This window comes from Acinonyx jubatus, chromosome B4 (genome assembly GCF_027475565.1).
Source record: "Acinonyx jubatus isolate Ajub_Pintada_27869175 chromosome B4, VMU_Ajub_asm_v1.0, whole genome shotgun sequence".
NCBI lineage: Eukaryota > Metazoa > Chordata > Mammalia > Carnivora > Felidae > Acinonyx > Acinonyx jubatus.
In genome coordinates, this window is record NC_069387.1 from 136906644 (window position 1) to 136931262 (window position 24619).

Below are 24619 nucleotides of genomic sequence, written 5' to 3' on the forward strand. Positions count from 1 at the left end.
TGGGGAAAAGGATGCTAGAGTGCTTGGGACACTAGTGCCCCATGTCTAGCAAAGTGCCCAAAATACTTGGTGAATAAGTGAATGAGCGAGTGAACGAATTTTAAAGTCCAAGGCCCCAATCCTAGCCAGTCGTCTGACTGGTAGTGGGGGTCCTGGCACCTTCTTTAGGGGATTCCTGGCACGAGATCCCCGCCTCTCCCGCCTCCCTCCACCTCAGTTCTATATCAGAGGGAGCCTTCCAGTCCAATGGGACGGTCTGCCCTTCTCCATCCTTGACTGCGACGTTCCCTGCTGACATTCATCAAGAGGCACCATGTCAGATCCTCGTCTGAGCCCTTCTGCTCAGAACCACAACAGTCTTGGGGGATGGCCCTCATGTCATTCCCACTTGGATCACAGGGGAAGAGAGTCATACAGGCTATTTAGCTCACCTGGGATCAGCAGGCCACCTGGCTGGTGAGGGTCAGCCTGAGGTGGGTCTTTAAGGGTCCCTGTCTCCCTGGGCCCCCCGGACTTCTCTGCCTGGGGAATGATGGGCACAGGTGAATGGGAGCAGAGGTGGGTATTAACTGGGCTGATATCAGCATTCAAGCCCTTGGAGGGAAGCATTTTGGGGAGCTGGGGGGATGAGCAGAAACTCAGAGGCGATCATGAACCCTTTAGAAATGTAAAGGGCTGTAAATACTAACAACAGACCCGTTTTCATAATCTCCCATTTTCCATTGTGTTGCAAATTCTTGTACAGTTTCTTGCTCTGGGAAAGATGAAGGCAGACTGTTTAATAACCATACTATTAGCAAGTTATCAAGTATTTGATTGCATTTTCCAGAAAGCACCTCCGTGGCTGGGGGATCATTTCACATCTGCCTTTCCCACTCACACTCAGCATTTCCAGCCTCACAGCCGGGACTCCTCAGAGTAAAATTGTCTGTGTATCGCGGTTGAGGGAAATTATTTTTTAAAGGGAGGAAAAGAGTATCCAATTTACAGATGTCTTGTGTAATGCACGAAGCAAGAATGACTCTTCCCGGCCCCGAGTGTGGACAGATTTAGCAGACGTCAACAGAAAGCTGGAATGGGTGTCAGATGGATGCAAGTTCATAAAAGTTCTTTAAAAACTCACGCAGTTAAATTTCTGTTGCACCGGATTCAGGGTACTGTGCCCTCCTCCCCGCTTCTTGCCGCTGTAGGGCTTCTCAACTCTTTCTGGAACAATCTAGGGTTGGGAGGGTCGGCGCTGGCCTGTCCGATCCCAGGTGCCGTGTCTCAGTGCTGTTTGGTTCAGGGTCTCCGTCTCATCCTGTTTTCCTGGCGTAGGGTGTGGAATTGTGTCCCATAAAAATGCGTGTCCACCAGAACCCTCAGAATGTGCCCTTACTTGGAACTAGGGTCTTTGGAGATGTAATTAGCTAAGGATCTTGAGATAAGGAGATCATCCTGGATTAAGGTGGGCCCTAAATCCAATGGCTGTGTCCTTATAAGATGAAGAGAGGACACAGAGACACACATAGGGAGCAGGCCATGTGACAACGGGAGCAGAGATTGGGGTGACGCTCCTGTAAGCCAAAGAAAGTCAAAGGCCAATGACCAGACCAGGGGCCGGGACACGGGAGTGGACGGATTGCCCCTCAGACTCCAGAAGGAGACAGCCCCACTGACGCCTACATCTCTGGCTTCTGGCCTCAGGCTGTGAGAGAATAAATACATGTTGTTTAAGCCACCTGTTTGTGACACATGGTTGGCAGCCCCAGGAAACTGCTACGGCTGGTGACCCCCACCCTCCGTTCCAAGCATGAGTCCAAAGTCCCTTCCTGGGCCCCTTTCCTGACACCATCATGCCCCAGCAGCCGTCACGCGGCTGCATCTCATGACATCATGGAAACTTCACATGAAGGTAGGATCCGTCCCTTACGCTCTGGCCTGGGACCTTGCCAGCTGCTGGGGGCAGGGCCCTCTGAGCCAGGGCATGTCCTCGGGGCCCCAGTGCCCCAGTCACTCATAATGCATCAATGCATCTTTGGAGACCGACCTCACCCGGGCTTCGAGAGCCAGCGTAGCGGGCTCTGGGAGGGCATGTTGCTTCCCTGCTCACACTTCCTGGGCCCCTGCAGAACAAATACGTTCCCTGCCTGGGCCACAACGTGCTGGTCTTTGTGTGTCCCATCTACTAGCAAATGTGTGTAGAGCCTGTCCTCTGAGCCAGGACCTGGGGCAGCAGGGATGTGGTCGGATGGGGTATGGACGAGCAGGTAGATGGCCAGACACACAGGTGGGGAGAGGTGGGGGGGAGGAGGCCGTGGCCGGTGACTCTGGAGGGCCCAGAAGAAGTGGGTCCTCAGACTTGGGGACTTCACCTGCCTGTCTGCTGCCAGGCTGGCCAGGGCAGGCCTCTGAAATGTAAGCACAGGGACGTCAGCTTCTAGGCCTCTCCAGTGTGTTCCCTGAATCTGCATGGGCTGTTGAGGGGCCATGCCCCCTAAAACTCTTCCCAAGCCCCTACTTGTGTAAGGTGTGCCTGGCGGGTCGGTGGCCTCCTCATGGTGTCCCATCCTGTCCTAATTCCCTGGGCCTGGTGAACACGTCACAGCAGAGATGTGTGGGGAGGTGGCCTGGATGGCCCAGCAGGCCTACATCATCACAAGGTCCTTCATAAGAGGGAGGCAAGAGGGTCACAGAGAGGACACGGGAGGACAGGAGCAGTGGTTTGGGGACGCTGGAAGTGAGCATGAGCCAGGGGACGCGGGAGGCTTCTAGAAGCCGGCAAAGAGAAGAGTTGGACTCCCCCTAGAACGTCCAGAGGGAACGCGGCCCGGCGGCCATCTGGGCTTCTGAACCTCCAAACTATAAGGTGCCCCGTGTGTGCGGACACTCAGTTTGTGATAATCTGTCACAGCGGCAACAGGAAGGGCCTGCAGGCTCCCACACCTGGGGATGGAGCGGGACCACGGCCCACCCCCCCTCAAGGTCCGATCTGCTGCTCAGCCCCTGCTTAATCTCTACCACAGGACCACAGAGCCGTCCCTTTGCCCCGCCCACTGCGATAGGACCCCAACATCCCCCCGCTCCTTCACCCACTCCCCCGGTCCAGTCTGCCTTTTGTACTTTCCTCAAAGACAGCAAAGCTGCTGAAAACCCATCAAAGGCCGGGGACTAAGTCTGAGCTCCCTTTCATGGCCGGCTTCCCCTGCACCCCTCCCCCACACGCTGGCCCCAGGGGATCCTGCACCCCCATCACCAGGTTCTCTCCTCTGCCTGGAACACGCTTGGCCCCCCTCTGTGGTGGGACGCCCCGTGCACCCCCAGTCTCACTTTGAACGTCTCACCCTTGGGGAAACCTCCTTGGGGTGATATCTGAAGGGGTTAGAGCCCTGGTGGGGCCCCAAGAGCCTGAGGACCCTACACAGTAGGTCCTCATTCGTAACCACATGTGGTGCCATGTCTGTGTGTCCCCGTCTCTCTTGGTGGACAGCCAGGTCATGAGGACGGGACTCTGCTCATTGGCTTGACCCTGACCCCAGGCCTCACCCCATGCTGGGTACAAGAGGACCGTCACGGCGCCTGTCCCTGTGCCCCAGCACAGGCCTCATCCCCCAAACTGGGCACCACCTCCCCACTCATGTGCAGACACTCCAGGCCCAGAAACAGAAGGACCATCTTCCCCTGACTCCTTGTCTGTGTCCGGAACAGCCCGAGACCCTGAACATCACCCTGGGAATACACTGTGCCCGATCCCTGAATCAGTGCCGTGTTCTCAGCTAGGGAATGTTTCTCTTAAATTGAATAGATCCTCTTTGCTTGTGGGAGCAAGGACGATGTGCTGTGCATTAATCATATTTTTTTAATTTTTACATTTATTTATTGATTTTGAGAGAGAGAGAGAGAGAGAGAAAGCACAGAGGAGGGGCAGAGAGAGAATCCCAAGCAAGCTCTGAGCTGCCAGCAAGAGCCTGATGTGGGGCTCGGATCGCAAACCGTAAGATCATGACCTGAGCCAAAACCAAGGGTCGGACGCTTCACCGACTGAACCACCCAGGAGCCCCTTTGAATTATATTTCTTATTTTTTCTATTTTGTGATGCACTGACCTCGTGGGGAGGCTGGCTGTCTGGGGAGAGACTGACCCTCTCCCGCTAGCTAATTCCTAGAGGGAGTCTACAACTTGCTTATGACACGTCCTTCATTTGCAAACCCGGGCGCACCTCCTTACTTGACTCCCACACCGAGCCAGTGTCCCCTGCACCCAACAGCGTGGGGCCACCCCTGTGCCCCAAGGCCTGCTAGGATCATTCAAGTTCACCGGCCTCAGCCTGCTCACCATGTCTCACCTGTGCCTTCCCCCGGAGACCCCAGTCAAGGCGGGGACCCCTTGCTCCTGTCTCCTGATGGACACTTCTCTGCGTGGTCCTGCAGCCACACCTGTCACTTCCAGGGGAGCCGTGAGCGATATCATACTTTTCTTTCGAAGGCATCAGCCTCTTGTGCTGTGTGGTCACCTTCACAAACGAGGACCAGGCACAGATCGCATTGTTCCCACTAGTTGTAACCCCATGGTCTGCAGGGAAGACGAAACAGTGATGAGGGATTAGGGGGGTAAATTTTTTGGGACAGATTGGTCTGAGCGTGGGGAAGTCTGGCAGGGCCATCAGGGTCCTGCACGGAGGACTTGGGCCCTCACACGTCCCTCGGCACGTGCTCCTTGGGTCCGCCTCCACCTGGCTGTGCCGCACGGTCCGGGGAGCCTGAGGACACCCCCCGGTCATGACCTCACGATGTCCACATCGGGACAAGCAGAGAGCCCTTGTGTTCTGGAAAGAAGCCCGTGCCTGAGAGCCGCTAGCTGCTTCATTTTGCGAGTTCGTCTTCCTGCCTTGCGTATGAAATCAGTGTATCTCCTTATGATAATAAGTAATCAAAATTCAATGAATAAAATCGCGAACTCTCCTAATAAAATGCAATGTCTGCATCAGCAGAACCATCAGCCGGGCACAGTGGTGTTTGTTCTTGAATCCCCCGGGGATGGGGAAGGAGAGCCAGCCGAGCTCCCGAGCTGGTGTTTCCGCCTGGCCCAGAGGTAGTCCAACCTGACGGCCTGCTGGCTGCTTTCATTTTGATGGCTTCAGCTTTCACAGGGTAACCCCATAAAGAAGTCTCTTAAGATGCATCTTTGAGATTCTGGCCCTGTCGCCTCCAATAAAAGCCGTAGAAGGGAAATTTCAATAAGATAACTCAAGAACATTTAATTTTCTGCTCCTTTGGATTTGCTATCTTATTACAGCCATTCAGTTAGCTAATAAATGTCCAATCCTGTCCAATCTTCATAGTGAGCGGAGAGGCTGGGATTTAAATAATTGGCTAGAATGTCTAGGGGGTGGCTTTTAGCCGAGACTGCCAACAAACTGGTGGGTGCAGCGTCCCGTCCTGGCCCGTCCGCCCCCGGCCCTGCCCTGTTTGCCTGGAATCGGGGAGGGGGGCGTGTGGGAGGGAGGGCGGTGGCAGGAGCGGAGAAGACGGGGGCCCCCCGATTTCACCCTCAGATGGGAGGAGGCCTGGGCTGGGAGCTGAGGGGGTCTGCTGACACCAGCCAGACCAGAAAGGCTTTGTTTTGTCATTTTGACACAAAATCTATACCCTGCCGGGCTTGGAGGTGATGGGTCCGGATTGAGCTATGGCTGGTCACCTGGCGCCTGCTCAGCTCGAGGCAGCAGATGGGCTGAGGTCTCACTGTGAGCAAAGCCTGTCCCCTTCCGGGGGCCTGAGTCCAGCACGCCTGCCCCCCATCAGCTAGCCGTTTGGGGTCATGGTGGGGTCTGGAATGACTGTTTCCTCTTGCTTCCAGCCGCCCCGCTCAGAGGCCGTTCTGGAGGGTCTTTGGTGAGGCCACCCAGGCCAGGTGTCGGCTGCAGCCGATGGGAGGCTCCCCAGGGGGAGCGGGCCGCCCCTTCCCTGTCACCGGGCGTACCCTCCACAGGGCCCTGCTGGGCGCTGGGGGAGCGTGTTTGCAGGGCTGTGCTCGCCGGTCCGTAGTGTCGCTGCAGGGACACAGCAGATGTACCGCGTGTGGGGAGCTCCGCGTCCCAGACCTCTCGCGGGGTGCTCACACTGGGTGTTTTAGCTCCAGATCTCGCCAGGTGCTTTCTGAGGCTGCCAGCCCCGGAGCTTCCTCCATAGCACCGCGAAGATGCCTGTGGTTTAAGCTGCGCTCAGAGAATGTGGGATCGGGCCCGGGCATGTCGCCAGTGTGGCCGATGCCAGCGGAGTGACGGGAACCGGGGAGCGGGAAAGGGAGGGCTTGGCCTCAGCAGCTCGTGGCCTGGTGACGCGGGACGCAGCAGTCCCACACGTGCGGTGACCACACGAGCGGCGACTGCCGTGGGCTGAGAAGCCCGGGCTCGGCGGGTCCCCTCTGCTGAGCCCGAGTGGCCCAGACTTCGCCCTGGCTGTGTGGTCAGGAGGACTGAGCCCAGCATGGAGGGCGGAGAGTGTGGTAACGGCAAGACGTGGATTTGAACCCACACCCTCTGTGTCCACGTCCAGGGTGCACTGCTCCAGGATGCAGTAACTCAGGACCCGGGACTCGGGAGTGAGGCTCAGGGGGCGCCTGGGTGGCTCAGTGGGTCACGGGTCTGACTTGATTTTGGCTCAGGTCACGATCTCATGGTTTCGTGACTTTGAGCCCAGTATCTGGCTCTGTGCTGACAGCATGGAGCCTGCGTGGGATTCTCCCTCCCTGTCTCCCTGCCCCTCCCCTGCTCACGCTGTCTCTGTCTTTTTCAAAAACACACAAATAAACTTCAAGTGAGACTCCCTTAGAGCTGTCAGGGCACACGGTTCTGGGAAATGGCAGGAGTCGATCTCCTCCCCGTTTGTACAGCAGGAGTGTGGGCACTGCCCTCCCCCCGGATGTGAAGCAGGGGCTGACGTGAGCTGCCGGTGCCCCAGATCTGGGACCCGGGGGTGAGTGAAGCCAAGGCTGAGGCTCCTGAGCCCGACATCCCCGGGTCTCAGGTGTCACAGCAGGTGATGCAGGACACTGCCTGTGTGTGTCAAACATCGGCAGGACCTGGTGGCCAGGGGCTCAGCCTCACGGGAACGCACACAGGAACCTGGCCAGTAGGACTGAACCAGCTCCTGTCGAGGGTGCCCATTGTCTTCACCATGTGCTTGTCCCGCTCTGGAGGCGTGGCCGATAGATGGTGACGACAGGGCCACAGGGAAGGGGCAGGCCGGCCACCCCGTGGGCCACCGCTGACCTCAGTGGGCCGTCCCCAAGCTCTTCCGGGTCCTGAGTCTGAGGAGGAATTCAAAGACAGCCTGTGGGGGCCGTCCTGGTGGGGCGGGCTCTTGGTGGCACAGGACCCCCCAGAGGCTCTGTCTACACCACTCTCGGGACATTTCACAGCATCTGTGTGCCAGGCACCGCCCCCAGGTGGGCACAAAGTGGGGCACCCGGGAGGGGCACGGGCGGGGTCTGATTCTGCAGATCCCGAGTCCGGTGTGCCAACCCCAGGCGTGCGCGTGCGCCCCAGCAAGGTGCACGTGATCTTCTCCACGTGCAGACTCCGGATGCTTCCGGACATGAGTGGCCCTTGAGGTGACACGGCCTTGGGTGTCAGGGTTCCTTTTGGAATCCTCAGTGCACTCGGCCACCGGCCTCAAGCAGCGGCGGTTGCACAGCTCGCAGCCTGGGCCAGCTCTGGTCTGGAGGCTCGAGGGAAGGGCTGGCCTCTGTGCTGGTTCAGGGGCTCCCTGAGGTGTAGGTGGGAAGTCCCGCCCCCTTGCTGGCTGCCCGTCCCGGGGGCTGGGGGGGGGGGCGGGGAGCTCATGCCAGAGGCCACCTGCTCTTCTTGCTTCTCCTCAACCAGATATGGTGCACTGGGTCCTTTTCCCTTATCTCTTTGCTTTCCGCCCTTGGCCAGAGAAAGCTCTCTGCTCTTAAGGGCTCACCTGGTTAGACCAGGCCCACCCAGGGAGATGTTGATCTCAAGGTCAGTGACGGCAGATAGCATAACAGAATCCCGGGAGTGACACTGTGTCATACTCACAGGTTCTGGGGATTAGAGGGCACTTCTTTGGGGCCACATGTTATAAAGTCTGCCTCCCACACCTTCAATCCACATGCCCATGGGCCTCGACGGGCCAGGCCCTGTGCTGTGTGCCGGGGGCGCCAGAGGAGGGAGACACTGACCTGCCCTCCTGTTGGTGCTCAAGGCTCACAGTCCAGATGGGAGACAGGCAGAGAAGCAGAACCTTCTTAGAGAAAACGGGTTCTACACTTAAAGATGCTGAGATGAAGTCACAGAAGGAAATCCTTAACCTGGGCCTGAGGGCAGCTATAGGACTAGGTCTTGAGGGAGGAATAGGAGTTCCCTGAGCTCAGTCAAGAGAGAGGGCACGCTTACGCAGGGCACGCAGGAGCTCGCAGTGAGTGCAGGAGGACCCCAGCTGGGCGCTGGGGTGCGGGGCAGGGGCGGGGCTGGGGAAGGGCCCAGAGGCAGGAGCGTGCCGCCGGGGCCAGGCCAAAGGAGGGCAGGGGAGCCGTGAGGGTTCCAACCATCCTCCACTTAACAAACACCTGAGCAAAGGTGCGTCAGGGATCAGTGATCCAAAGACCCCAGTCCTTCTTCCAGGACCTCTCTGCTCCCCAGCCAGCTCCTCCTCTTCTGACTCCCCAGCTTTTGGTAGAACCGTGACTGCGGCCATGAACTGGGCTGAATGGTGCCCCCGAAGGTGTGCACAGCACAATCCCTAGAACTTAGGGACGGCAGCTTACGTAGCACAGGTCAGGGAGTTCGGGGTCTGCAGACGGGGGATGGTCTTGGCTCATCCGGGTGGTCCTGGGTCAGGATGGGGCCCTATCAGGCAGGGCAGAGGGTGACGGGTCTGAGCAGAGAAGGGGGCCGTGTGCCCCAGGTGCAGTGGGAAACGTGGAGGCTGGTGCCCTTGATGGTGGGGGAAGGTAGTGAGCCGAGCACGGACAGGAGCACCCTCCCCGAGCTGGGAAGGCTGGGAGACCGGGTGTTTCCTAGAAGCTTGGGAGGGGCCGGCTCTGCCCGCACGTTGACTTCAACCCAGAGAGGCGGGTGGTGGACTTCCGGCCACCAGAACCGGAAGAGACTCAGTCTGTGACAGTAAAGCCCCACGGCGGGTGGCACTGTGTTGCACTGGCCACGGGAAACTCCCACAGCTCCACCGACCCAGGGCCAGCCCAGTCGTCCTTGTGGTTGGAATCGATCTGCACCCCAGCAGACGGATGGGATGGCGTGGAGGAGAGAATGTCCGGGTGGGAGGGACCTGCCCCAACAGGCTGCCGGAGGCTCCGGGGCCCCTGCCACCTGCCCGGGGTGGAGGGAGGAGCTGGCCCCCGGGAGCCTGGCGGGTTCGAGATGCTGAGGTAGGTGGTGTGGGAGCCAGAGGCCGGCGGGGAGCAGGGCAGGGCCGGGAGGGGGTGGGGGGGAGCACGTGGAGGCGGGTGGAGAGGGCCGGCTGTGTGGGTGTGTTCGCGCACGTGCCCATGCGTGTACACACCTCTGGTTCGGACGCCTGTGTGTCTGTTCAGGAGTGTGTCCGCCCACCCACCCATCAGCCGTTGTGGGCCGGGCCCTGGGCTGCTGGGGGCCCCCGCCCCGGGAGAAGACAGACCCGTGTGGAGCCCCTGGAGAGCACCAGTGTGGTGGCCTGGGAGGGGGAGAGGTTGTGTCTGCACCCCGATGCACACATGTCCCCCCCGTGCCCGGAGGGGCTGGGCTGGGCCGAGTTGGGGGTGCTCCCTCTCCAGCGGCTCTGGCTGGGGTCTGAAGCGCCTCCTGCCAGGTCCGCCAGTCCCTCCGTGTGGATCAGGAGGCCTGTCCCTCAGCTGCAGCCCCCGTGCTCACGTGGGGAAACCGAGGCCAAGGAAGGCGGCACAGGCCAGCCTGCCCGCCGGGTCCCCACAGGCTTTGCCCACCATTCCCGAGGACCAGGGCACGTGCCCAGGAATCCCCCTCTGGGGACCAGTTGCAAAAATGCGGCTACGTCTTTCTGATCAGATTTTCCAAAAACCAACCACGTAAACAGCCTGATGCATTAAACACACATCGCCGTGTTTCCTCCGCCCCGTGAGGGACGCTTAATGCCCAGCTGTAACTCGTGCTATCTGTTTGGGCCAGGAGAGAGATGGCTTTATTTCCCCCGTAACTCTCTGTGGCACGATCCCATTGTTTACTTTGTGACACGCACGGGCCGTCATTAATCACCTGGGGAGAGGGCTGGGGGTGGACGGCTGGCTTGCAAAAGGGGCGGGGAGCTCAGGAATGTCCCCACAGCCTCGTGGCTGTGTCGTGCTTATGGGCTGGGAGTCTGGGGGATTTCCTGCGCCTGTGGCCCTGCTGCCCAGGCCGTGGGCCTGTCCCGGGTCTCTGCACTCTGACAGAATTACACAAAGTTCCAAGGGTCAGCCCAGAGCTGCGTCCCGAAGGCCACTGCCACTCTTGTCCCAGGAAAATAGATAACCATTAATTTTCAGTAGTCTAAAGTGTGGTGGAGGCATCACTGCTAATTGGCAATAAGAAATGCTAAATGAAGCAAAGTTTCATATTAATGAGCCGTTTATCAATACTAAATGGCCGGCTGGCTCCTTCCATCACTTGATTGGCATTGGCTTTATTTACGTCACAGATGTTTTCCCGCTTATCGAGCGGGTCGGCAATACTCCCTGCTCTCCGCTGCCCTCAGCGCCCCTCCTCTCCTGTTTTGTTTGAAACCTCTGGGGATCACAGCTGCCCTGATCGGGGCATCCCCTGCTCCTCAGGCCCCGTCCCAGGAGTCAGAGAACCTCAGTGATTCTCTCTGGATCCAGGAGCTCTGCCCGCCCCCTGCCTTTCCCCAGACCCCGCGCAGGATTCAGGGTGTCCGGAAAGGGCCCCTGTTCTCACACCGAGTTCCCAGAAGGCCCAGCGCAGGCTGTGCTGGTTCCCGGTGGGGGATGGCCCTAACTGCTGCGGTGACCCTGGGACTTATCAGGCGGCATATCAGGTTCCGGGGGCTTAAAGCAACAGACATGTAGCCTTCTGTAGTTCCGGAGCCAGAAGTCCCAAACCAAGGGGTCTGCAGGGCTGTGCTCCCTCTGGGGGCTCAAGGGGAGGACCCCTCCTTTCCTCTTCCAGCCTCCGGTGGCCCCAGGCGCTCCTGGCTTTGTGGGTGCATCACCCCACCCCTGCATCCCTCATCATGTGGCCTCTGCTCTTCCCACGGTGTGTCTTCTCCTCTTCTGTCTCTTATAAGGACACTTATTGGATTTAGGGCTTACGCGCATAATCCAGGATGATCTCTTTTCAACATCCTTAACTTGAATACACCTGCAAAGACCATTTCCTTTTTTTTTTAATTTTTTAAACATGCATTTATTTTTGAGAGACAGAGAGGGACAGAGAATGAGCAGGGGAGGGGGAGAGAGAGGGAGACACAGAATCTGAAGCAGGCTCCAGGCTCTGAGCTGTTTGTTAGCACAGAGCCCGACGCGGGGCCCGAACTCACGGACTGTGAGACGTGACCAGAGCTGAAGTCGGACGCCCCACTGATTGAGCCACCCAGGCGCCCCGAGACCACTTTCCAAGTAAGGTCACACGTGCAGGTTCTGGGGAACGGAGGCAGGCCTCAAAGGCAAGGGGTGCCCCAGGCCCCTTCATGTATCCGTCTGTTCCTGATGCACCCCTCCTCCATCCTGCCGGAGTCGGACTGCGAGGCCCGAGCGAGACAGTGGAGATGACGTGTGTAGCATTAACCTTAAACATGAAGCTTCCAGCTATTTTGCCAGCAGAAGATGGGTTTTGTTTGGAACAGCAGAGAATTGCAACCCAGGATGGGCAAGCAACAGCAAAACCGTCGGCAAGTCCGTAGAACAAGGCCGGGAGGCTCTTTTACGCAAGAAAGCGGCCCTTGGGAACAACTGATGTAAGCAGAAAGCCCATTGGAGTAAACTGGGAGCTGGAAGCGTAGTGGCTTCTCATTGGCTGAGCTGTGACAGTCTCTCATTGATTGGCTGGGCTGTTGCAGGGGGAGAAAGAAACCTTCCTTGCTCTTGCTGGTGCTGGGCCTGAGGCCTCCCGCTGCCTATTTCCTGACTCCAATCTCCACGAAGTTTCTTTTTATTAATTTGCATGGTGCCGTGCGCCTCACCCAGAGCCTGGTGTACATGCAGCAGGTGCTCCCTAGGTGCTAGGTGACTTCTTCTGGGACAGTGGTGGGGTATGGGTGGCAATCTTATTGCAGGACCAAGGAGCCGCTACCTGGGGCCCCCAGCATGATGGCAGAGATGAACTGTCCTGCCTGGTCCTGCTCCAGGTCCTGGCCCGGAGCTATGAGCAAATAGAACAGTGTGCTTTGTGCTTTCTGGATTTAGGACTAGAGTTTGGGGTAGCTTATTCTTTAGCGGTGTCGCATCACAGGGTCAGGGCCAACCTGTGAGTAGGACCTGCCTGCCTTTGTCTGTGTCACTGCTGGTCAGTTGGCGTGGTCTCTCCTCCTGGGAGATGTAGTCCTGGCTGACATGGAGCGGTGCACAGCAAGGGCAGCGGTGGTGATGCTGGTTCGAGCGCACCCATATTGCCCCGGCCCCAGGCACCGCGATGAGCGCCAGACACGCAGAGCTCGTGGGAGCTTTTGGATGGCCGAGCAGCAGCGGTCTGTGTATGGAGGGCATGAGGAGGGGAGCCCACCCGAGTTCACGGGCTGCCACGCAAAGGGCTCTGTTCCTCCTGTGCCAGAGCCCGAGCTCTGTACTCCATGTGATGCTCACTCCCTCAGCACAGTTTCCCAGGATGGTCTGCCCTGGGGGTCAGGCGCCGTGCCCCTCACCCTGACCCTGAGCTCCTCTCTACAGGTGCTGCCTTGGTGGGGGTAACAGATCAGAGGCAGGAAGTGTGTGTGTGTGTGTGTGTGTGTGTGTGTGTATGTGTATATGTGCGTGGTATTCGTACATGTGGGGGGGGGAGGCTGTGAACATATGTGTGGATGTGCATACGTGTAGTGTGTATACAGTGAAGGTTGCTTCGGGCAGTGGGAAGGCGAGCGGAGGGTGAGGGAGCTGGGCCTGGTCAGTGCGGGTGGAGGCCTGGAGGGTCCCAGCACCACAGCCCCAGGCTGCATGTGGGAGGCATCGGTGCAGGGACCCGGGAACCCCCCAGGACCCCTGGCAGCAGCACCCTCTCAGGATGGTAGCACGGCATCATCCAAATAGGGAGACTGAGGCCCAGGAAGGGAGCGCCTGCCCGGGGCTATAGGGGACTTGAGGCTGGGGGGGCGGGAGCGGGGCGGGGCTGGCCTCCAGGAAGTCAGCGTGTCACACGGCCCAGGGGCTGGCCTCTCTGAAACTCTCACACGCTGACACTGAGTATTTTACAGGAAATCTGACTTGCAGCCTCAAAGATCTGGTGCCTGGCCTGGTGGGGGCTGGGGGCTGGGCATGCTCGTGGCCTATCTGGTGCGGCCTTCTGGGTCGAAGCAGCCAGGCGGGTACAGAGGGTGTGCAGATCACCAGCCGAAGCAAACTGCCATCTTGCTGTGGACAGAACAGGTGCTGGGCAGAAAGGAGAAATCTGGAGGCCTTCCTGGAGGAGACGGCAGCGGAGCTGGACCGTGGCAGCCGCCTCGAGACAGCGTGTGGGGCAGGTAGAGGGATCAGGAAGGCAAAGGCCCATGGGTGAGAGACGAGGGGCCCGGTTTGGAAAAGGGTTGGGGCCGCAGAGCAGTGAGAGGCTGGCCAGAGTCCGGCCCCTCCGCCCTGGGCGGGCTTGTGCCGAGCTGGCTGTCCCCCAAGAGGTGGCTGTGTCTCAGTGAACAGGACACGTGCATGGAAATCAAGGTCAGAGGGAGTGAACGTATTTGACCGATGGCCGCGTGTGTCCGCAGCAGAGCCCCGAGTACCTTCTGGGTATTTTCCATCTTCGATGTCGGCTGCGTTCTGTTATCTGGAGCTCCAAATTCACTGTCTTAATCGGGTGTTTTTTATGTCTTTGGGCCGTAATTAACGGCGTTCTCCATTATCGTTCCGCATGTTAAGGAAATATTTTCCCCAGACCGGCAGAGGCAGAGCTCAATTTATGAAGAATTGGCCTCACAAAACACCTGGTGAGGTTTTTATGCTGTTTGGCAGAGAAAGGATGGATGCCTTCTTTTTTTGTGCAAAATACTAATAATCTCAGGACGCCTCCAGCCTGTGGGCAGCAGGGGTGGGGGGAGAGGGCGGGCGGACGCCCGCCTGCAGCCCACGGGGAGGGGTGCGGCTTGTGCGGATTACATGCAACATGGAGCAGGTGGGAGAGAGAAGACACCACAGGAGGTTGGGGGGTGCCCGGGGGCCGGGAGATCCAAACCCCCCAGGACTTACTTCTGTCCCTGGGCCTCCTTGGTTTCTTTTCTTCTGCTCAGCTGCCTGGAAGTTCTTGCTTTCCTCCCCTCGGGACGGCGAAGGCCGGGCCCCCAAAGACGTCCACCCAGTCCCCAGGGCCTGTGACTATGTGACATCCCAGGACAAGAGGGACCTTGCCGGTGAGACTGAGTTAGGGATCCAAGATGGGGACTTGTCCTGCGTTGTGGGCGGGCCCCAGGCCAGCACAGGTCCCGGTAAGAGGGGGGCAGAGGGTCAGACGGAGGGAACATGTGTCTTCTGGCCTTGAGGATGGAGTGAGGCCGGGATCCCCGACCTGCCGCCCCTCCAGGGCCCCGGGCACACGTGGCGGACGACTCACAGACCAGTGGGGAACTTGTGGAGATGAATTCCCAGCTGCGGCCTGGGGGTCCTGAGTCCACAACAGGCTTGGGTCGGGCGTCCCAGAGGGACCCCCGTCCGCCCCCACCCCCCTGCCAGGTTCCCAGGACCTGGGAGGCCAGATGGCTGCCTTGAGGAGGGTCACGAGGCCAGCGGGGCCCCGGCATGGGGAGGCACGTGTCAGTGAAGGCCTGCCTTCTGGTCTCACCTGATCCTCGCACAGGTTGGGGGGGAAGGTCAGCAGTGTTTCTACTAGATTGTTTTCCGGTTTCCATCAGGCAGGATGGAGGAAGGGAGTGTGTTACTTGCCCAGGTCCCAGGTGGCCTCCCGTCCCTGGCTGACCCGAGGGCTCCGTGGAGGGGACTGCACACCGGTGTTTCTGACTCTGTGGTTCCGAGGGTGGTCCCGCCTCCTGCCCCCACCCCTGCTTCCGCTCAGTCTCAGTTTCCATACTGTCATGGAAGCTACGTGCACCTGCTGAAATCTGTGGATGTGATGTGCTAACCAGGGAGGCAGGGCAGGAACTGAAGAAGGAGGCAGCTAGAAGGGAAAGCAGATGTTTGGGAAGAGAGGAAAACAGAAGTAATCAGGGCGTGGTGAGTCACACTCTTAGTAAAACACTGCTGGCGAGGAACGATGGGGAGACCATGTACAGATGCACACCCACGTGCGGCGCACTGTGCAAGCCCCGGGGTGCTCATCTCGGCTCCAAGCAGGAGCGTGCTGGCCGAGTTCTTGACATTTGAAACTGTTCTTTACGGGGCCTTCAGTCTGCCTTCAGACTGGGAACGGAGCCCCGGTCCCCCAGTCCCAGGCTGTCCCTTCCTGCGCCTCGGCTGTGTCCCAGCATTCAGCACCTGGGATGGCACACCGGGGCCACTGTGCCCAGCCCAGCCAGCTTCGACCGCAGGCCAGCCCCTACCTGAGATGACCCCCACCACGTGTCACCCCTCGCACTTGCCCCCACCCTGCGACCTGACCCTCATCTCTCGGAGCCTCCCACCTGCAGCGTGGGGCCCAGGGTCCCGCTGGGGGCCCTGCCCTGGCTCTTGGGAAGGGCCAGAAGGAGACACACAGGAGTCTGCGGTCACCCTTGAGCCCCGAGGGGCTGGGGGCGTCAGCGGGTGCTGCCCTGGCAGTTCTGGTGCTTCCCCAGGTGGGAGGGGCCCTGGCTACTCTCTGTGTGCACCCCGCACCCCCAGATCCAGGCTCTGCCCTACCCTGCGCCCTGGAGGTCCTGGCAGGAGATGGGGCAGGAGCAGAACGAGGTGCAGTCCCCTCCGCCCTGCTCCGTCCTGTGGCTCCAGCACCTGCTCCTGCTCCCACTTACCCGCCACCTGGATGTGGCCGTGGCTCCTGCTGCTGTGGGGCTCGGGGCTCCAGTCCCCAGGGTGTCTCCTTGTCCCGCTCGTTTCCACAAATAACTCTCTCATTCATTTCCCCGGTTCAACCTCTGAGTGGAATTCTGGTTTCTGCTGGGAACCTGAGTTTTCCAAAGTGGCATCATGATTAATTTGATGTATTTAATTACTAAAAGGACATCATCACTCTTCCACTTTGCTCACCGAGCCCTCCTTCCAGCAAAGCCTCTCTCACTGGAGAGAGGCTGCCCACACGACCCGCGCAGGGTCAGTCCCCTCCCGGGACCCCTGTGCCCACGACGGAGGTCTGCCTGGGGGTGGCCGAAGGTCCCTGGCCCCGAGGCTCCTCAGCCGATCCCTGGGCCGATCCAATGTCACCTTCCTTTGGCCATCCTGTCCTCCAGGGTCAACGTGCCCCATTGCTCGTGGCTCTGTTGGGATTGGAGACGTTGGTCCCAAATCCCCGGGACCCCGCGATCGCACTCTGCTGCAGACATAAAGGGACCACCGCCTTGTAATGCATGAGCTGCTGTGCACATGTGTGTGCTCAGCCGCGACCCCGCTGTGGGCCTGCGCAGAACAGGGGCTGTTCCACAGAGTGGGGTACACAGCTGGGGAGTTAAAGCCTGCTTCCAAGTCGGAATTAATCTCCCCCTATTCTGGGTTGGCGCAGGATATGGCTTATGGACCTGATCACAGTTTATTCCTCATGGATTATCAGCCGGGTGGTGGTGCTGGTGGTGGAGTGTGTGAGTATGTATGTGTGTGCACCAGCCTGTGTGTGTGCATGTGTGTGTGTGTGTGTGTGTGTGTGTGTGTGTGCGTGGCTAAGCCCTCCTCCCCCTCCTTCCAGTCTCCAGGCCAAACATCAGCCCAAAGGCAGGGCTCTGTCTCTGGGCTGAGTGGATTTTCAGAGCAAACCTCTGTTCAGTATTCTGTTGGTCTGGGGACGGGGCAAGAGCCAGTGTTTTGCCTGAATATTACAAAAGAAAGACCATTTTGTGAGGTGCGTACAAGAGAGGGCGTCTCTTTTCCCCTATCAGCCCCTTTGAGCAGCGCCCCGTGGGTGCCGGGTTCCCCAGGGGCAACCGGCTGCGATGGCCCCTCTTCCCCGGAGCCCCTGCGCTGTGTGAACCGGTGAGGATTTCCTCCCCGCCCCCCCGCACCCCCCTCCTGTGCTGCGCAGGCAGTCTGTCCCCTTGGCCAAGCACGCTCGCCTGACGTGCTTCTTGCGTTGACTGATGGTGACGCCTGGAGCCCACGTAGTCCATCCGTGGGTGAAGGGTGGCGAGGTCAACCCGGCCTCCCTCTGCCAACCCGGAGGCATTAATTCCAGCTTGGTCGGGGGGCTCTAGTGTCGGGGGCATGGCCGTGCCAACGGGGAGGGCTATTTTGAGTCACACACACCTCGCTCTGATGGCCCCCCAGCCCGAGGTCTGGGGTGAAAGGGTAGTCGTGAGTTGCTCCTTGAGAGGCCTGTGGCAGGCAAGGTCCCCGCCTGGTTCTGGCCCATTTTCCCTTCGGCATCATCAGTCATGTGCCTTCTTTCCAGGCAAACAGAGAGTCTTGCAGAAAGGATAATCAATTTCAATAATAAGTTAAATGGGTTTGCTTTTGTTCCCAGAAAGCCTCCCGCTGGCAGAGGGATTTTTTAAGAGACTCCTGGGTGGAGTTTTACTTCTGAACTTGGGCTTCCAACTGCTCCTGAGCTAATTGAGTATAGAGCATGAATAAACATGGGTGGGAAGCTGCTTCTCTCCCACTGGCCCGTGCCGGGAGAGGAATACTCCGGATCCCGCCGCGGGGTCCATGGGGACAAGCTCCGGCAAGTTCCCCGGTGGTCCCTGTCGTCAAGGACGCGGCACAGCATCAGCCACTCTTCGCCCCAGACTGCTCCGGAAATACGATGTGTGGCTTCTAAGACACGGGGGTGATGTTTGTCAGACCCACGGGACCTAGCCACCTAGATGGAAGTCACACAGCCACACGCAGAATCGTGCTTCAGCCAGGGACTCACCCAGGGTGTGCAGCCATCCGGACTATTCTGGTGTCTACGTCTGTGAGCACAAGTCCCGCTTTATCCCCTTGCCCTTTAAGGCTTAGAACAGAAGGGGGTCCACGGTGTTCGATACGTGTTTGCAGGACGGATGAACGAAATGAGCAATCACGTCCAGATCATTTGGGTCTCTAGTTTGAGGACAGATTATTTTTGGAAAAACCAGTAGGACCTCGAGGGGAAGATCAGGCCGGGCACACCTATGCCATCATTGCATTAGCATACTTCCTGTATCATCGCCCACGCTCGCTAAATACCCACAGAAAGAACATCAGTCATGTGCTGCAGTCAAGGAGCTCCTTACATGGGATTTAAATTCTTTGTGGTGACAGAAGTCCTGAATCAGCCAGTTTTCTTTTGATAATTCCTCAAAGCATCCACAACCTCCTCTGCAGTGTGATGGCTCAGGGAGCTCACAGACCTCTCACCGGTGGGCGTCTCTTTGTTTGAGACCCAAAGTCATCGGCTTGCGTTAGGGGCTGCTTTGTATTAAGACACTATCTTAAGGTGCTAAATGCACACATAGCTAATGAGTTGCTCATATTGTAAGGGCTGTGCGTGAATGGGAGAAAAGGTGATTTTTATCTCCTGCGTCTTGCTCACTCGTTGAGCAGAAAAGGCAGGAAAATAAATCACACCATCTGCGTTCTCTCACTTCTTTCTCTTTTGTGCCAAGAAAGTAGAGGCGAAGGGATATGAATGGAATTCATCGATGGCATGTCTCCACTATAAATGGAGAGTTGGGATTCAGATCCACTCATTGGTGTGGGGAGGAAGTTTCCTATTGGAGGCAAGGACCAAAATTCTGTCATTTAGGTAGAAAACCAGCTCATCAACCCATCCGCCCACCCATCCACCTGCCAACCATCCAACGGAAAACCAAACAACCAAAACCAAAACCAATTTACTCAAAAGCAACCAACCAACCAGTTAACCAACCAACTAACCAACTAACCAGTCAGCCAGCCAACCAACTAACCAACCAGTCAACCCATCTTGCCTGGATTGGCCACCCAGCAAGGGCATGGATTATCATGCGGGGCCACGAAAAGGGGTTGCGGTTCTAAGTGGGAAAGTGCTGTGGATGATCTGTGCTAGTAAATGCCCTTTGTAGCAAAGGTTGATGCTGACCCCTCTTTCCTTTTCTCCGTGACAAGAGCCGAGGAAGAGGGGGATGGGGAGGAATGTTGATCCGTCGAGGATCAACGCGTCCTGGTGCCCACTTGGGCGTCCATGCTTGTAGTGCCTGGGGCACTGGGAGTTGGCCATGGTTTGGAATTAGGAGGCAGGGGTCTGAGCCCCCGAGGAAGCCGCATGGCCGCTGTGTCTTTCCGTCTCAGCCTCCTCACCTGTAAAAGGGGACAGATGATGCATACGCTGAAGGACCCTATTTGTAGATTCAACCAAAGTTTCCTTTGAAAAGTTCTAGTAAATGGTCAGATGCCTGTGGACGGTCATCGCCGCATGAACCACATTCCTGGAGTGTGCTGCGTGTTAGGGAGATGGGGAAGGAGGGGACACTTCCCCAGGCAAGGGGGCAGACGCAGGTGCAAAGTGCTCAGGCTGCGTGGTAAATGGTGAGCGCCTTGCTCCCCTCCCCCACTGTCTGTAACGTGGTCCCCGCCTTCCTGGCTTCTCTCTGGGGTGTTGCAGTCTGCCACGGAGGAAGAGACCGCTTCTGCCTCGCCAGTCCCCAGTTGACCACGTCTGATGCCTTCCCATCCCATGAAAGGTGCATTTTGGCTTCCTTCCCTGAGCAGGCTCACTCTGAGCCACCTGCTCTCCGCCCCGGGTTCAAGCCTCGCCCTCACTGCCCCACTCCCGCTGTTTAACCACGAGCAGCCTCTCAGCGCTGTTGGCCATTCCCAGAGGTTGTGGATCCACACCCGCGTAAGCTGAGCCCCCTGCCCACGTTTCGGTTCCCACCACCCATCTCCAGAGGACTTGCCGAGCTCCCACCTCCTTCTAGAAGGTTCTGCGTGGTCATAATCACCGTCCGTCAACGCTCCTGGCTGCTCCCACTCTTTCTCTGTGCCCTGGCTCCAGAACACCCTAAATCGTTGCAGAACGTGGGGATTCGTGCCGGCTCCCAAACCGACAGGCTGCAGCTCCTCAGGGACAGGGACCTCGTTCCGTCCAGCCTTGCGGGGAGTGTGGGAGGCCGGGCGGGCTGGAGCCACAGATGCCGGGGGCTTCCAGCCGAGGCAGGGGCGCCGCTGGGGTCTGTCTTCTCAACCGGCACGAGCCCTTGAAGGGCAAGGAAGTGCTGCTGTGTCTTTCTTGTCCTTGGGAAGCACGAGGCTTGCCCGGCAAGGCTCAGCCACCACCTGCCGCCTGGTGCGTCCATCTGAATGATCCAGCACATGAAGAATGGTCCTGCTCTTAACCGAGGCTGTCCCCAGGATATATGTTTTTTAAATTCAAATGCCCCAACTCTCTTGTCCCTCTTGGGAGGCTGGCGAGGAGCAGATAGGAAACTTCTCTGCGGTGGGAGGAGTTCCTAATCTTCTGCCGCACCTGCAACTAGTGTGTGTTGGTGGGATTCTTGGGTTCACCCGGGAGACACAGTCCATCCCTGACCTTCTCCTGGCTGGCAGCCTGGCCCCTCCTCCTGAAAGATTCAGCTGCTCCCATGGCTTCTAGAACCCCGGCTTGCTCCTCTCCTCACCTTGACCTTTCAGGACCGATATCCCCCAATGGGTGTCCGACGAGCCCCTATGTTATCCAGGGATCTTAGCCACAGGCTGCCAAGAGTCCGCTCAGGCCGCCTTAATGGGAGCGTGTTTAGAATAAGGGACATCTTGGAAGGACAGGGAATCAGGTTTGGGTGTCATTCTCCCAGGAGCCAAGCAGTGAGGAGAAGACCCCAGCCGGCCCGAGAGCCACGTCAGGGAAATTTCCAGGGGTGGCAATATCCACCATGTGGCAATCACTGAGTGAGCACTGACTGGTGAAGCAGGGCCAGAGGCCACAGCCGAGCCTGGGCCTTCACCACTGGCCATTGTCCCTCTACGCTGTTTAGGTCCCAAATCAGGCCGGCGTGGCCCCCGGGTGGAGGTTGCATCTGGCAGGAGAACCCTAGCTCCCTGCCAGGGGCACGAGCAAAGGCCCAGGTCTCTGACCTGTGCCTGCCAGCAGGGTCACCACCTTGGCACTCCTGCCCACGGTTTAACATGCTCACCCTCTCTGTGGAAGGGAGGGACACGCTGTCACCCGTGGTGGCATCCACTTCCTGGAGACGGTGTCCTATCACGGTCCGCCTCGGTATCTGCAGCCCGTGAGCTGCAGGTGAGAAAGCTCCCAGCACCTACATGCCGTCTGTGAGGCAGGAGGGGTAAAGGAGATGTGACTAGGGGACAGCACCTGCCTGGGGCAAGGCCAGGGTTGATGGGAAATTCCTTCATCCGTCACCCATCCTGGATTTGTCCTTAGCCAGCACGCAGTCACATAGGTTCCTCCTCTTGTAGGGTGACCCCCGAACTTCAGTCCTGAGCTGTCCGAGCCCTTGATGGTCCTGGGGGCTGCTGTAGCCTCTGGCTTCTGTCCCTGTCCCCGGCGGTCCCAGGAAGTGCCACAGAGGGTGTGTGGTTGCTGGCCTACTCTCTGCCGTCACCACTGTGTAGTGACATGCTGTGCTCCCTGGATGGCCAGGAAACATTTCTTCAGATGACACAACGGTGTCCCCACCTCCTCCTGTCCAGGGACATGAGGAGCCCATCCTGGCCAGTTGGCTCCCCAACCTTTATGTCAGTGGGACTGTTACTGGGGCTTCTTTGGGGACCAAAATGCCAGAATCGGGAGAGCCCGGAGCTTCCCTGACCAGACACACGGGTTCATAAGTGTACATGTAAGTGACAGAGTGAAAACTGTCACTGTCCCTTCCCCACCTTGGGTCCTGAGCTGGCACCTGCTGGGAGAAGGGACCCTAGGCTGCGTCACAAACTTAGAGGCTTGACAACAACATCTGTTCATGACGGCACCGTGTCCACGGGTCGGAAGGCTGAGCTTGGCTGAGTTGGGCTCTTCGCTCAGGGTCTCACAGGGCTGAAATCGAGGTGCTGCTCAGCCTGCCTTCCTTTAGAACTTGGGGTTCTCTATCAAACTCATGGGGCCGTTGGCAGAATCCAGTGTTTTGCGATGGCAGGACTGAGGCCCCTGGTTTTTTGTTTTTTTGGTTTTTTTTGTTTTTTTTTTTTTTTTTTTTTTGCTGGCTGCTTTCCACTCTTAGCCTTGTCTGTTCCTTGCTCTGTACCTGCCCAGGCCCTGTCACACCATGTCCTTCAGGAAGGACCCGGTGCTTTTTGAGGACTTCCCTGATTGAGTCAGGCCCACCCAGGATAATCTTCCTTTTGTTCAACTCAAAGTCAACTGATCAGGGGGCTCTAGTCACATCCTCGAGTCTTTTCCACCGTATCCATTAATGTACCCACAGAACCGCTATCCCGTCATACAGCTAAGTGCTGCCCACACTCAACAGGAGGGGAGGATGCAGGCCGTCTACACCAGGCACTGGAAACCCAGGGAAACCAGCCTCCGGATGCTGCCTACCGCAGTACCGTATTTCAGCCCGTGGCTCAGGGCAGAGAAGCATGTGGGCCTCTGGATAGAGTCCCGGGCGAGTCCCTAGCAGGCCGTTTCACACTCCTGTGACCCAACGTGCTTTCGCCTGATGGTGTCTGTGACCAGCAAGTGTCATGAGAATCAGCTTCTTGTTTGCCTCTTTTGTCCCCTTCTGCCCAAAACAGCTCCTCGACAGAAGCAAAGTTGAGGCTGATTCTTTCACAGGAACAGAGTATTGGGGAATCACCCCCCCAAGCTATGGGAAAAGAGAGGTGGGCAGACAAGGCAAATGCTTGTGTGGACTAAGTGTCTACACTTCTGCGCCCTCCACGTTGGCAGGTGCGATATAATCCACCGGCTGCCAGTGACTTGTGTTTGCAACCGGGTCAGAGTGTAGAGTTGGCCACTGCTGATGGTAGCTGGGGCTCCCACAGAGTCAGCTCAGCAGTGTCGTCCTTGCCCCCAACATCACTGTGTCCACAAGCCCACTGAGGACGCACAGGGGTGGTTGGGGAACGAGGCAGAGTTCACCCCTACAGACCACGCCCCTTGGGAACCAAGTGCTTTTACCTTCTGGGAGTTCTAGCTGCATCCTTCCCCCTGAACGCTCTGTTTCCAACCTTCCCTCTTGTTCCTTGGGGTCCCTGGACACCCAGTCAACTCCACTGGGGATCCCCTGTCTCCACTGCCCACGATGCTCGCCGGGTGGGCTGGTAACGTCCGTGTTTTCTTCTGTGCAGGGCCGTTGGCAGGCCAGACGTGCGTGTTCCCTCAGTTGGCTGACCATACACTTGAACCCAGCAAATCCAAGCCCCATCAGTGTCCTTACGGGATGTGCATCTCATGTATTCATTTGACGGGTACGTGTGGGTGCCTGCAACACATCACGGGCCCCACTCTTGGCTGCTAAGCATAGAGAGGGGATGTCACAGGGCGCCTGGGCCACTCAGTCCATTAAGCACCCGACTTTGGCTCAGGTCACGATCTCATGGTTCGTGGGTTCAAGCCCCGCGTAGGGCTCGGTGCTGACGGCTCGGAGCCTGGAGCCTGCTTCATAGTCTGTGTCTCCCTCTCTCTCTGCCCCTCTCCTGCTCACTCTCTCTCTCTCTCTCTCTCAAAAATAAATAAACATTTAAAAGATTTTTAAAAAGACAGGGGATGTCACAGGTGTGGTCCTAGCCCTGGGGGAGCCAGGGAAAGAGCCATTTAAACAACTAATAAGGAACATCTCTGTCATCGATGACTGTTGTGACGGCTGAGGAAGCAAGGGCACTCGCCGTCCCTGGTGTCCCGTGAGCACTGGACAGGCAAGCTAGGCACCGGGTCCTTTCTCCTCTCCCTGCCCTGTCATCACTCTCCCACTTGGCTGGCCTGTCACCGCCCCTCCTCCAACCGTCCCCGCTGCTGTGGCCGTGGTTTTGACCGAAGCAGAGTTACCCTTTCCGTGCTTGTCTTTACCAGGAAGCCACAAGGGGGGCTTGGAAAATGCAGGTCCGATCGTGCCCTTGCTCGGCCAGAAACGCTCATTTCTCTGTGTGTGCGCCAGAAGCAGTCACAGCTCCGGGGCGTAGGCCTTAAAAGGGTGCTGTCTGTCCTCCTCGCCACCCTGGTCGCATTCTGCGTCCCACACACCCCAGGCCACCTGGAGCCCCCGGCCCCCTCCCTGGGCCGCTTCCAGCCTGTGTTCTGGGAACACTGCCCTCAGCCTGGAACGCTTTCTGCCCCCATGTCAGGACCCAAAGAGCTTCCTTTTCGGTTTGCAGACCCTATTAGCCTTTGCCCTCGGTCAAAGTCTCTTTTGAAAACCCCAAACAGAGATAATCAGCCCTCTTTCTAGTTCCTCCCGTGCCTCCGACGCCCTGTTGCCACCACACACATCACTTTGCACATAATCACCTG